Source organism: Pristis pectinata, chromosome 33, assembly GCF_009764475.1.
Source record: "Pristis pectinata isolate sPriPec2 chromosome 33, sPriPec2.1.pri, whole genome shotgun sequence".
NCBI classification, from domain to species: Eukaryota; Metazoa; Chordata; class Chondrichthyes; order Rhinopristiformes; family Pristidae; genus Pristis; species Pristis pectinata.
In genome coordinates, this window is record NC_067437.1 from 18,033,961 (window position 1) to 18,049,190 (window position 15,230).

The following is a 15,230-nucleotide window of genomic DNA, read 5'->3' on the forward strand; positions in this document are numbered from 1 at the left end:
TCCACACAGACAGCGACGGAGGTCAGGATCGAACCCGTGAGGCGGCGGCTCCACCTCCTGTGCAAGAAGATAGCTGGAAACTGACGCTGGGTAACCACAAACATCACAGTATTAAGCAAATAACAAACCCGCTGGAGGAGCTCGGTCAGGCGGCATCTGCGGAGAGAAGTGGGCAGTCGACCCTTCGTCTCAACCTGAAACGTCGACTGTCCATTTCCCTCCGCAGATGCTGCCTGACCCGCTAACTTCCTCCAGCGCTTTGTGGGTTAAATTAAATTTTTTAAATTTTAAATTATATTTACAGCGGGGTAACAGGCCCTTCCGGCCCAATGAGTCTGTGCCACCCATTTTAAACCCAGATTAACCTACCCGTACGTCTTTGCAATGTGGGAGGAAACCGGAACACCCGGAGGAAACCCACACAGACACATGGGGAGAACGTACAAACCCCTTACAGACAGCAGCCGGAATTGATCCCCGGTCGCTGGCGCTGTAATAGCGTTAAGCTAACTGCTACACTACTGTGCCTGCCCTGCCCAGCACCTTGGGGGCATGAATGTTACCTGCTACTCATCAGCCTGTGTCTGAGTGTTGCCCAGGGCTTGTTACACGGGCTGCTTCATTTGCTGAGGAGTTGTGTACAGAGGTGAGCATCCTCACCTCTGACCTATGATGGTTACGCTAACTGCTACAACAGGGACAAATCGTGCAGCCCTTACAGAGAGCCAGCACGTAGGACAGCACGGTGACACAGCTCACAGCTCCAGAGACCCGGCTTCAACCCTGACCTCCGGTGCTATCTGTGTGGAGTTTGCACCTTCTCCCTGTGACTGCATGGATTTCCCCCTGGGTGCTCCGGTTTCCTCCCGCATCCCTAGGACGAGGAGCTTGGTGGGTGAGTTGGCTGCTGTAATTTGCCCCTGGTGTGTAGAATCTGGGTTCGGATTGGGAGAGTTGATGAGAATGTGGATTGGTGTAATATTCGAGTAAATGATTGCTTGATGGTGTGCATGGATGTGGGCTGAATGAACTGATTCTCCGTTTCTAGGGTTAAGCAATGCAAGCCTGGAAAGTGACTGGAAAGAAGGGAGGTGATCCCAAAAGGAAAATGACAGACAAGGGAGATAGGATTCCACAAGCCAGGACAGACGGCCTCTGCAGCCAGTGCTTGCCTTCTGTCAGACCTGAGCCGATTTGCATCATCATCCCAGGACAGGCAGCATCCCACACTGTGACACGATCCTGCAGTCAAATCTCCTCCCCAGGGCTCCTGTCTCCTGGAAGTTCCGGAAGTGGTAAAGGTCTGAGGTTTCAAAGGCAGTGTTTATGCTGCAGGGTTACATGGTGACTGGGAGCTAGTGAACATCGAACTGTACAGCATGGGAGATAGAAACATGGAAAACCTACAGCACAATTCAGACCCTTCAGCCCACAAAGCTGTGCCGAACATGTCCCTACCTCAGAAATTACTAGGCTTACCCATAGCCCTCTATTTTTCTCAGCTCCATGTACCTATCCAAAAGTTTCTTAGAAGACCCTATCGTATCCGCCTCCACCACCGTTTCCGGCAGCCCATTTCACGCACTCACCACTCTCTGAGTAAAAAACTTACCCCTGACATCTCCTCTATGCCTGCTCCCCAGCACCTTAAACCTGTGTCCTCTTGTGGCCACCATTTCAGCCCTGGGGAAAAGCCTCTGACTATCTACCCGATTGATGCCTCTCATCATCTTATACACCTTAGTCAGGTCCCCCCCTCATCCTCCGTCGCCCCAAGGAGAAAAGGCTGTGTTCCCTCAACCTGCTTTCATAAAGCATGCTCTGCATTCCAGGTAGCATCCTTGTAAATCTCTTCTGCACCCTCTCTATGGCTTCCACATCCTTCCTGTAGTGAGGCGACCAGAACTGAGCACAGTACTCCAAGTGGGGTCTGACCAGGGTCCTATATAGCTGCAACAATCCCTCTCGGCTCCTAAATTTGATTCCCCGATTGATGAAGGACAATACATCATATGCCTTCTTAACCACAGAGTCAACCTGCGCAGCCTCTTTGAGCGTCCCATGGACTCGGACCCCAATACAATGACGTCCTATGGACTGGGACTGGAGTCACAGCTTCAGCCCATGATGTCTGTGCCGACCATGAAGCCAATCCAAACTAATCCCATCTGCCTGCACAAGGTCCACATCCCTCCATTCCCTGCCTGTTCATGTGTCTGTCTAATGTGCCTGGAAGTTGGTAAATTGCTTTACCATTGTCACATATTTGGTATTGTTGGTTTATTATTGTCACTTGTACCAAGGTACAGTGAAAAACTTGTCTTGCAAACCGATCGTACAGGTCAATTCAGTACACAGTGCAGTTACATCAGTCCCAGAGTGCATTGATGTAGTACAGGTAAAAACAATAACAGCATAGAGTAAAGTGTCACAGCTAGAGAGAGGTGTCACATACATCAAGGTACAGTGAAAAACTTTGTTTTGCATGCCAATTATTTCATTACAGTGCATTGAGGTAGTACAAGGGAAAACAATGACAGGATGCAGAATAACGTGTCACAGTTACAGAGAAAGTGCAGTGCAGGCAGACAATAAGGTGCAAGGTCATGATGAGGTAGATTGTGAGGTCAAGGTTGAGAGTCACACCTAAGAAATCAAACTGGATGAGTTGAATTCAGATCCAAAGTCAGGATGGTGACCCCTTGTCTCCGGCCGGATGGGAAATGTAGAGTGCCTAGTTACCTAGTTTCAGGAATTTTCCCACGGCAGCAGTGGAGAATAGGGGATTGAGAAAACAGACGATGAGAAACAACTTGGGCCATTTCGTTTCTTGGGTCGTTTTGGCGGACTTCGGACTTCGGAGAAGGTAAGTTTTTTTTCTCTAATCGGGAATAGCGGGGCAAGACTGCACAGGTGCATGACGTAAGCGGTTAGCGCGCGGGCAGTTTAAAAAGACCGCCATATCCAGCAGGCAGCGTTCGGAGCGGGCAGCGGAGTGAGAGGGAGCAGAGTGGTTGGGCTTTGGCTTAACGGGCTTCGGCGCTAAAGGGGTGAGGCGGGTGCGTAGCTGGTAGGTAAAGGTAAGGTTTACCTGTTACCTGTTATAAATTTTTAAGTAGGATAAAACTAGGTAAGGTAAGAATTAGTTCAGACGGAGGAGATGGTGATGTGCTGCAGCTGCATGATGTGGGAGCTCGTGGACCCTGCTGGGTGCACGGTGACCACTTCTGCAGTAAGTGCTGGAGGCTGATGGAACTTCTGCTCACAACTGATGAGCTGGAGTCACAGCTTCAAACACTGCGGAGCATCAGGGAGGGAGAGAGTTATGTAGGTACTGTGCATCGGGAGACAGTCACCCCCCTTAGAGCAGGTACAGGAAGTAGATAGTAGGGTGACTGTCAGGGGAGAGAAAAAGAAAGGGAACAGGCAGATAGTTCAGAGGACCCCGGAGGCTGTTCCCCTCAGTAACAGGTTTTCCGCTTTGGAAGCTGTTGAGGGGGATGACCTGCAGGGATCAAGCAGCAGTAGCCAGGTCTCTGGCACTGGGACCGGTCCTGCTGCTCAGAAGGGAAGGGAGGAGAAGAAGAAGAGTAGTGATAGGGGACTCGATAGTCAGGGAAACAGATAGGAGGTTCTGTGGCAGTGAGCATGAATCCCGGATGGTATGTTGCCTCCCAGGTACTGGGGTCCGGGATGTCTCTGATCGGGTCCACAGTATCCTTGAGAGGTCGTGGTTCATGTTGGTACCAACGACACAGGTAGGAAAAGGGATGAGGTCCTGAAAAGTGAGTTTAGGGAGCTAGGCGGAAGGCTGAAGAGCAGGACCTCAAGGGTAGCAATCTCAGGATTGCTGCCCGTGCCACGTGATAGTGAAGGTAAGAATAGGAGGAGATGGCAGATGAGTGTGTGGCTGAGGAGTTGGTGCAGGAGGGAAGGTTTCAGATTTGTGGATCATTGGGATCTCTTCTGGGGAAGGTGGGACCTGTACAGAGAGGATGGGTTACACCTGAACCCGAGGGGGGCCAATATCCTTGCATGCAGATTTGCTAGGGTGGTTTGGAGGGTTTAAACTAGTTTGCGAGGGGGATGGGAACTAGAGGGGTAGGTCAGAGGAAGAAGTGGATGTGGAAAAGTCAGATCTAACATAGAGAGGTTTTGAGGAAGGAGAAGCAGAGTACAGGGTATAAAAGTGGAAAGGTGGATGGGCTAAAGTGCCTTTACTTAAATGCAAGAAGCATCAGGAATAAGAGTGATGAACTGAGAGCTTGGATAAGTACATGGGACTACGATATTGTGGCTCTTGCAGAGACTTGGCTGTCACCAGGGCAGGAATGGATATTGCATATTCCTGGATTTCAGTGTTTTAAAAGGGATAGGGAGGGGTGGCACTACTGGTCAGGGATACTATTACAGCTCCAGAAAGGGTGGATAATGTAGAAGGATCCTCTCTGGAGTCAGTATGGGTGGAAGTTAGGAACAAGAAAGGAGCAGTTACTCTACTGCGAGTATTCTATAGGCCCCCCGGTAGCAGCAGGGATACTGAGGAGCAGACTGGGAGGCAGATTTTGGAAAGGTGCAAGAATAACAGGGTTGTTATCATGGGAGACTTCAATTTCCCAAATATTGATTGGCACCCGCTTAGTGCCAAAGGTTTAGACGGGGCAGAGTTTGTTAAGTGTGTACAGGACGGATTCCTGTCACAGTATGTTGACAGGCTGACTAGAGGGAATGCCATATTAGATCTAGTATTAGGTAATGAAGTGGGTCAGGTGACAGATCTCTCGGTGGGTGAGCATTTGGGGGACAGTGACCACTCCTCCATAACCTTTAGCATTGTCATGGACAAGGATAGGAGCAAAGAGGACAGGAAGATATTTAATTGGGGAAGGCAAATTATGAGGCTATAAGGTGAGAACTTGGGAGTGTAAATTGGGATGACACTTTCGAAGGGAAATGTACTATAGAGATGTGGTTGATGTTCAGGGATCTCTTGTTAGGGATAAATTTGTCCCGGTGAGGCAGAGAAGGAATGGCAGGGTGAAGGAACCATGGGTGACAAGAGAGGTGGAACAACTAGTTAGGAGGAAGAAGGCAGCATACATAAGGTGTAAGCAGCAAGGATCAGAAACGGCTCAGGAGGAATATAGGCTAGCAAGGAAGGAACTTCAGAAGGGGCTGAGAAGAGCAAGAAGGGGACATGAAAAGGCCTTGGCGAGTAGGGTTAAGGAAAACCCTGAGGCTTTATTCACATGAAGAGCAGAAGGATGACAGGAGTAAAGGTGGGACCGATTAGAGACAAAGGTGGGAGGATGTGCCTGGAAGCTGTGGAAGTGGGTGAGGTTCTCAATGAATACTTCTCTTCAGTATTCACCAAGGAGAGGGGTCTTGATGACGCAGAGGACAGTGTTGGTAAGGTTAATGTTCTAGAGCATGTAGATATCAAGAGAGAGGATGTGTTGGAGCTGTTAGAAAATATTAGGACAGATAAGTCCCCGGTGCCTGATGGAATATTCCCCAGGCTGCTTTGTGAGGTGAGGGAGGAGATTGCTGAACCGTTGGTTAGGATCTTTGAGTTCTCGTTGTCCAAGGGAATGGTACTGGAGGATTGGAGGGTGGCGAATGTTGTCCCCTTATTCAAAAAAAGGTAGTAGGGATAGTCCAGGGAATTACAGACCAGTGAGCCTTACGTCTGTGGTGGGCAAGCTGTTGGAAAGGATTATAAGAGATAGGATCTATGAGCATTTAGAGAATCATGGACTGACTAGGGACAGCCAGCATGGCTTTGTGAAGGGAAGATCATGTCTCACAAGCCTGATAGGGTTCTTTGAGGAGGTGACCAGGAAGACTGATGAGGGTAGTGCAGTGGATGTGGTCTACATGGATTTTAGTAAGGTGTTTGACACTGTACCACATGGTAGGCTTCTTCAGATGGTCAGAGGCCAAGGGATCCAGGGGGGCTTGGCCATGTGTATTCAGAATTGGCTTGCCTGTAGAAAGCAGAGGGTTGTGGTGGAGGGAGTGCATTCAGATTGGAGGGCTGTGACTAGTGGTGTCCCACAAGGGTCGGTTCTGGGACCTCTACTTTTCATGATATTTATTAATGACTTGGATGAGGGGGTGGAAGGCTGGGTTAGCAAGTTTGCAGATGACACAAAGATCAGTGGTGTTGTGGATGGTGTGGAGGACTGTCAAAGCTTACAGAGGGATATTGATAGGATGCAGAGCTGGGCTGACAAGTGGCAGATGGAGTTCAATCCAGACAAGTGTGAGCTGGTACCCTTTGGAAGGACAAACTCCAAGGTGGAGTACAAGGTAAATGGCAGGATTCTGGGCAGTGTAGAGGAGCAGAGGGATCTGGGGCTTCATATCCACAGATCACTGAAAGTTGCCTCACAGGTGGATAGGGTAGTTAAGAAAGCTTATGGGATGTTGGCTTTCATAAATTGTGGGATCCAGTTTAAGAGCCGCGAGGTAATGATGCAGCTTTACAAAACTCTGGTTGGACCACACTTGGAGTACTGTGTCCAGTTCTGGTCGCCTCATTATAGGAAGGATGTGGAGGCGTTGGAGAGGGTGCAGAGGAGATTTACCAGGATGCTGCCTGGATTAGAGAGTATCGATTATGAGGAGAGACTAAGGGAGCTAGGGCTTTACTCTTTGGAGAGAAGGAGGATGAGAGGAGACTTGATAGAGGTGTACAAGATATTAAGAGGAATAGATAGACAGCCAGCGCCTCTTTCCTAGGGCACCAATGCTCAATACAAGAGGACATTTAAGATAATGGGTGGGAAGTTCAAGGGAGATATCAGAGGGAGGTTTTTCACCCAGAGAGTGGTTGGTGCATGGAATGCACTGCCTGGGTTGGTGGTGGAGGCTGATACGTTGGTCAAGTTCAAGAGATTGTTAGATAAGCATATGGAGGAATTTAAGTTAGAGGGATATGTGGGAGGAAGGGGTTAGATCGTCTTAGGCATGGTCTAAAGGTCGGCACAACATGGTGGGCCGAAGAGCCTGCATTGTGCTGTTTTGTTCTATGGTCTATGGTTCTATGATTTAGCGAGATAAAACTGCTTAAAGAAGCAGAGTGTATTCCAGTGCACATTCAGTGCAGCAAAGAGTCAGAGGGTTAAACAGCCCGGAAACAGACTGTGTGGAACACTGATGCAGGTCAGGTCAAAGACCAGGGATCCTGTGCTGAGCAGCTCCCCTCCTGACACCCCAAGGCCCTTCCACCAGCTACACGGCACTAGTTGGGTGTGATGGAATGCTCTCCGCTTAGAGGAGGGTGACACATACACCTCTCATGAAACTCAGTACTTTCCATCGCTAACTGTTCATGTAGGGTGAGTGGTGGTATCGGGGGGAGTTGGTGGGATAGTGGGGAGGAGTCATAGACTCAGACAGCACAGAAACAGGTTCTTTGGTCCAACTGGTCTGTGACAACCAAGATTCCCATCTAAGTCAGTCCCATTTGCATGTGTTTGGCCCATATCCCACTAAACCTTTCCTATCCATCAGCTGTACTGGGACTTCCATTAGCGGCTCTGTATTGAAGAAAGAAAAATAATTGTTTAAAATTACCATTCTTCAGTTAGATTACAACTCAGACCAAATTTTAGTTTGATTACAAAGAGACAAGAGGAAGTTGAATTTCTGAAACACAACCAACAATGCTGAGCAGCGTTACACTTGGAGACTGGAGCCACTGGAATAAAGGCTCCAGTGTAACTCCAAGCTCAAATCAGCATTCCTTTCATCCAGCTGAGCTGTGGGAACAGAGAAACAGTGAAATGGGTTTAAGTGTGAATTAAAGAAATAACAATACAGGAATAATTTTGACTTTTTCTCTCCCTGTGTAAACATTAAATGCACCAACAAGATGTCAAAAATAATCTAAAATGAACTGTCACATCTACCAATAAGGTTAAAACTTGAGAGGAAAATATAGGATGAGCACACAAAACCGAGGAGCAGGAGAAGTGTTGTTGCAAGTAGAGCTGCTGCCTCACAGCTCCAGGTTCAATCCTGACCTCGGGCACTGTCTGTGTGGAGTTTGCAAGTTCTCCCTGTGACAGTGTGGGTTACTTCCAGGTGCTCCAGTTTGCTCCCACATCCCAAAGATGTGTGGGTCAGGAGGTTAATTGTCTGTTGTAAGTTGCCCTGAGTGTGTAGGTCAGTGGTAGTGAAGAAGGAATCTTAGGAATTGTAAGAAAATTAGGAAAGATTGTAATGTAGTCAACTTAAGTGTCATAAGAATTAGAAAGGAATGATGGGAAACTGGGCCGATAAGATATCTTTGTTAATCACATGTACATCGAAACACACAGTGAAATGCATCTTTTGCGTAGAGTGTTCTGGGGGCAGCCCGCAAGTGTCGCCATGCTTCTGGCACCAACATAGCATGTCCACAACCTAATCCCTACATCTCTGGAATGTGGGAGGAAACCCAGAGGAAACCCACGCAGACATGGGGAGAACGTACAAACTTACAGACAGTGACCGGATTTGATCCTGGGTCGCTGGCACTGTAAAGCATTACGCTGACTGCTGCACTACCGTGCCTGCCCATACACTACCTCCACTACAATAGTGGGGATGACTTCAAGGTCACTTCGAAGAAACAGGCTACTACTGAGAGCGGGGAAGTGTTTAGATTACAGGACATAGCTGGTTGGAGCAGAGATAAACAAATGGAGGTTGGAATACAGCTTCAGTGCAGGACAACTGACCGTGAGATAAGCTGAGTCACAACAGAAGGACAAGGCCATAAACCAGAGCACCTAATTGCAGTGAGAATGGGGGAAACTGGTGTCTGGCAAAGGAAGCAAAGTCCCATCTGTCAGGCAGTTAGAGTTAGTGGCGGCACGGTAGCGTGGCGGTTAGTGCAACGCTATTACAGCGCCAGTGATCGGGGTTTGATTCCCGTCGCTGTCTGTAAGGAGTTTGTACGTTCTCCCCGTGTCTGCGTGGGTTTCCTCCGGGTGCTCCGGTTTCCTCCCACATTGCAAAGATGTACGGGTAGGTTAATGTGGGTTTAAAATGGGCGGCGTGGACTCGTTGGGGCGGAAGGGCCTGTTACCACGCGGTAAATAAAATTTTAAAAAAACTTAAAAAAACCCTTACAAAGATGAAATACTGCAAAGACAAATGGGTTATTGATGAAGTGGTGAAATCTGCCTGTAACCATTGTAACGCGAATACTTGCTGGAAGTATTTTGGATTAGTGGAGTACCTCTGAGCTCTCACTGGAAGTGCACCCCAGTGAACACTGTAACAGGCCTGGATAAACCAACTTGTTAGAGAACCTCACCCCTGCTGTACCAGAGATTTTCATTGTGCGCTGCCCTGATCTGAGCCTGAATTATGAGGGTGACTGGGCCCCACGTGAAAGCCAGAGTCAGGGTGCAGGTTAAACACACAAATTCCTCCAACAGGTCGTATCTTGGGGGGAGATGATGGGGATGTGGAGAGAATACAACGGGATCAGTGTAGGATTAATGTAGATAGGTGGTTGGTCGGCACAAGACTTGGTGGGCTGAAGGGCCTGTTTCTGTGCTGTATGACCCTATGTCTCTAGAATTACAAATATTCATAAACTTATGAGAGAAGGAATGCCTCCACAAGTCAGTCCTAAATGGGTAACTCCTGACATTCAAACTGTACCCCCAAGTTCCAGATTCCCCCATGAGGGGAAAGACCCTCTCAGCCTTTCAAGTCCCCTTAGGAACTTTTAAATTTCAATAGGATCACCTCTCACCCTGATGGTCAGAGGATGCCCTCCTGACAAGATGGGACGTGTCTTAGACAGGACAGGGAACAGAGGGCTTCACAGCCAATGAACCACAAAACATAAAACACCTTGTGCACAGATCACTCTTCACCTAGAAACTCTTTCAGCAGATCCGAACCTCTCTCATTCCCAATTCACAACGTGTCCTGTTCTCCCATCCCTGACCTACACTGGCTCCCAATCCAACTATGCCTTAAGTTAAAATCATTATCCCTACTTTCTCATCCTCCTGTTGCCTTGGTCTACCCCTTCTCCATAACCTCCTGCATCCCATAACAGGTCAACTGGAAACGCTGCTCGGTGGAATCAGTTAGTAAGCTGCCCGGTTAGGGAGTAACTACTAAGTAGAGTCAGCAGGACTTGCAACTTGAAGTATAGTTTGGGAAATAATGCATGAAGTGAACATACCAGCCAATGAGCCGGAGAGATGGAGGACGTCCATGGCTGAAGAAGCAAAGTGAACTTGATTGGTTTCTGCTGGTGCACAGGCTATCTGAATCGCAACACTACAGAACCAAAGTGTGCACCTGAGAAACTGGTCCGGTTGTGAGTCTGGAGGCTGAAAGGAGGCAAGGGCAAATTCCCTTCAATATCTAAGCTTGAGGCAGTAAATATTTTGTCATTATTTTAGTGATTAGGCTAACTAATCGATAGAGCTTGAGTTTTTTGGCTTTGCCTGAGCTGCACATGCAGTAATGGTGACATCGGCCATGTTGATTTTTTTAAGAATTCATTTTAAGAATATTACACCCGGCTTTCAAAATGCTGGAATAAACCGTTGACCAATCCCATCCATTTGTGGGATCTGCTGGTCAGTGGCGTGACAGGAATGGAAAAAGGTTGGAAGAGTGAAATTGGGAATGGGGAATATAGAGATCCTGTCTAAGGGATAATGAAAGTGAAACACAAACCCGTCTGTAATTGTTATTATTGGTGATGATAAAGTTCCACTGTTTAGAGTCAAAGATCTCGAACAAACTTCTCTCTTAAAGCCTTAAACGTTCACGCCCTTGTTATTCAGCAGTGTGTGGGTGTTTGTACCGGCCAATTACCTTGAGAGAACACGTCCACGGCAGGTGTGTCTGTCCTGTATCTCTCCCTCGATTACCCCTTTGATACCCAAGGAGACTAATTCTTCTAAAAAAAGGTTTTAGGATTCTCTTTAATCCTACCTACTAAGGTCATTTCATAGTCCTTTTTGCCCTCCTGATTTCTTTCTTAAGTTCTCTCCTACATCCCCTATAAAAGTGATTCATTCGATACCATCTTCCCGTACCTGGCATACACTTCCTTCCTTTCCCTCATCAGACCGTCAATATCCTTTGTTAACCGAGGTTCGCTGATCCTGACCTCTTTGCTCCTTACCCTAGCAGGGACCTGCTGACTCTGAGCATCTCACCGTTAAACACCTCCCACTTACCTCTCCTGATCTACTTCCGCCGGGTCCTGTCTCACACCATCGGAATCCCACCTTCCCCACGTTAGGGCCGTATCTCCAGGACCAGCCTTATCTTTCTCCATAAACACCTTGAAACTTACTGAACTGTGGTCACTGTTCCCAAAGGGTTCCTCCACTTGCCCATCCTTATTCCCTAAAATAAGCTCAAGTCCACCCCCCTCCCTAATGGGACTCCCTATATACTGCTTCAAAAAACCCTCTTGGAACCACCCTATCGAACCCCTTGCACTAAAGCAACCCCAGTGGATATTGGGAAAGTTAAACCCCCCATTATTGTCAGCCTATTGTTCTTACACCTTTCTGCAACCTGCCTACATAACTCCCGCTGACGACTGAGAGGTCTATAGAATAACCCCATCAAAGTCACCATTCTTTTCTCATTTCGAAGTTCTAGCCACACAGCCTCATTAGCCAATCCCTCCAGGCTATCTTCCCTGAGTAATGCCATAATGCTCTCCCTGATCGGCCATGCTACACCCCTCTCTGTCACACCTGAAACTTCCATACCCCAGAACAGTGAGCAGCCAGTCCTGCCCTTCCGTGACTGCGACAATGTCAGAATCCCACGTGCTGGTCCACACTCTCAGCTCACCTGCCAGTCCCCTTGCATTAATGTAAATGCAGGTAATCCTGCCAACTCTCATGCTTCATCCATCTGCATTTAAACAGTGAGACTGACTTTGGGATTGAGATTTCTTAGGTAGTACGAGCCCACATTATGTGGTCAAATCTCAGTGCACTGCCCACATCAGCAGCCTTCAGTGCCAAAAGCAAGTGTGCTCCCGGAGAAGCAAGACAGGCACTGGCCTGAGAGATGGACACCCATAACAGGAGGGTGTAGTATGAAAGGCCAGGGGTCAGATGACCGTGACAACACTACTGACCCCCATGGTTGGATGATAGCATTGCCTATCAGGGCGGAAGCTATACCACTGTCAATCAGGGGTCTGGCACCGCCCCACCCATTAAGAGCACACCTGAGGACTGGCTCATAACCCACCTTTGTTCTTGACTCTGAATCATTGGCTCGTTTCACCTGAGCGGCTCCACCCCGCTACAGCCCTATAAAAGATGGTGCACGTGGGCTCTCTTTCTCTTTTCCGATTGCTGCTGGGGTCGACACCACAGGTGAGAGGGTGCACTTCTACAGGGGTCTTAGGAGCGTCCTGAGTAGATTCCCAGTAGCGTAGAGCCATTGTTTGTCCCGATTCAGGGGGTCCAGACAACGTATTTGTTCATTCCCTGATCGTTTGTACTAGTTCGTTGCGTGTGTGAGCGTGTGTGCACTTCACCCCTGTTGTGACATCCCCCCCCCCCAACATTTCGCGGTCACCCTAATGCGAGTGTGCATTTGTTCTTTCACATTCTGTTCCCATGTCGGTCTTTGTGGATAAAATCCTCCTTTTAAAGCACAAAGACTGTGTCCAGATACCTTTTATCTTTAAGATACCAAAAGAACCTTTCTCGTAACAATTGGCGCTGCGAGCAGGGTCAAATGTTGTGAGAAAGGTTCTTTTGCTATTTTAAAGATAAAGGTCTGGACACATAGTCTTTGTAATTTAAAAATGGTTTATTAACAAAGACAAACGTGGGGACAGAATGAATGGGAACAGATGCACACACACACACTCAAGCAGGAGATCACGAATGTGGAGGAAAATCGCTACAGAGGGTGAGGTACACACACACACACAAACTGGGTACAAATGATCAAGGAATAAACAATACAATGTTTGGACACCCTGATTCTGGACAAACATTGGCTCTTTGGTGTCGGGAGTCCTTAACTAACTGCCCTGAAGTAGTGCACAGCTCACCTCAACATCCTCGGAGACAAAAGAGAAAGAAAAACCAAACATGCAGCACTTTTATGCCGCTGGCGGGCTCGCACAGACTAATCCGAGTGGTCCAGCAAGACAAAGGTGTTTACCTAATGGGGCGGAGCCAGACCCCTGATTGACGGTGGTATAGCTTCTGACCTGATAGGCAATGCTATCATCCGACCATGGGGGTCAGTAGTGTTGTCACTGTCATCTGACCCCTGGCCTTTCATACTACAAATGGTTCCCCTATACAATGAGACAGACTATGACTTCACGATCTACCTTGTTGTGACCTTGCACCTTATTGCACTGCACTTTCTCTGTAGCTGTGATACTTTACTCTGTACTGTTATTGTTTTTACCTGTACTACATCAATGCACTCTGTACTAACTCAATGTAACTGCACTGTGTAATGAATTGACCTGCACGATCGGTATGCAAGACAAGTTTTTCACTGTACCTCAGTACAAGTGACAATAATAAACCAATACCAAAGCTTTCAAAAACAGGCTAAAGATTTTTAAAAATATTTTCTTTATTTTTAGTTTTCCAAATAAAAATCCACCCTCATGAAATTATCTTAATTTCCCCATATTGTGTACACAACTCCTCCTTAAATGAAGGATAAAACCTGAAGGTTTCACCTGGCCACCACATGGGTCTGCAGGCGTGATCCTGAGGTTGCAGCCTCACTGAGAGGTGAGGTGGAGCCAGCAAAGTTCAGGTGGAGCAGCCACGGTGTGAGGGAGCTGTGGTGAAGCTGAGGGAGTGTCATCGCAGGGCAGTCGTACAGTCAGACAGCCCAGAAACAGGCCTTCCAACCCACCCGACCCTCAGCCACCCATGTACTCTGATCCCATTTCATTCTCCCCACATTCCCATCAACTTCTCGAGATTCTACCACTCACCTTCAAACTCGGGGCAATTTACAGTGGGCAACTAATCTACTGACCTGCATATTTGGGATGTGGGAGGAAACGGAGCACCCGGGGGAAATGTGCAAACTCCACACAGACAACACCGGAGGTCAGGATTGAACCGGGGTCTCTGGAGCCGTGAGGCAGTGGCTCCACCAGCTGCGTTACCTACTGGGGAACGAAGAGAAAAATGTTGGAAATGTAGCAGGTCAGGAAAGAAAATACTTCTCTGAAAGAACCCATTAAACTTTGCACCTGGATATTGTTACACAGGGGAAATGCAGATTCCCAAAACAAGGGAGGGGGAAAGTGGAGGCTCTTTAGTAATGCAACAGCTGTTTTGTGATGTTAATTCCTAATGTTGTCTACTTTTAAAAAAAACCCAAGCTGCTTTCCCCCAGATTCTAACACACTTGAGGGCTGAATGGCCTCCTGTTCCCTGGCAATGAGCCGGGAGGTGAGCATACTGACTCATCAGCACCACCTTCAGTAAGGCCACAGTATTGCGGCTGCTAACGAAAACAGCAAGTGCTGGATAAACTCAGCAGGTCAGGCAGCGTCTGTGGAAAGCCGCTGACATTTCAGGTGAGGGACCCTTGATCAGAATTGGGAAGGAGGGAAGTTAAGTCAGTCTAGGTAGCAGCCAAATGTGGCGAAACCACACCTCTGGGAGAGCGGAGACGTGCGGCAGGTTCGCTGCTCTGGCTGTGTAGTTTGTTGCTGATGTGGCCCTGGCAGACCTGGGACATGCCCAGCAGGGCAGACCGTAGCCAGGGAGGGAGAGGGGAAAGTATGGCTGGTGGAAACGGTTCTTATGTAGACACACAGACAGATGGGGAATTCGATGTTAAGTCTGTGAGGCTGCAACGTGTCCAAGGTGGAAGATGAGGTGATATTCCTCAAACTTGCATTGGGTCTTGTTCTAACATTGCAGGGGAACACAGACAGAGATCAGAGCGGGACTGGTCAGTGAGTTAAAGTGGCACTAGGGGTAGCTCAGAGTTACCCCTGTGGACTAGTGCGGGTGTTCCACAGAGCCACCAGCCAGTCTGCGTTTGGTTACTCCAGTGTAGAGGCCACACTGTGCTGGGAGGGGAAGAGGTGCTCCACCTCCTGTGGTTGCATGGGAAAGTGCCGTACGATGCAGAATGGGAGCTGGGCGGCCCAGAGAGTCGCAAAGGGAGTGATCCCTTCAAAATGCTGGGAGGGGAGGGGAGGGGAGGGGAAGATGTTAGTGGTG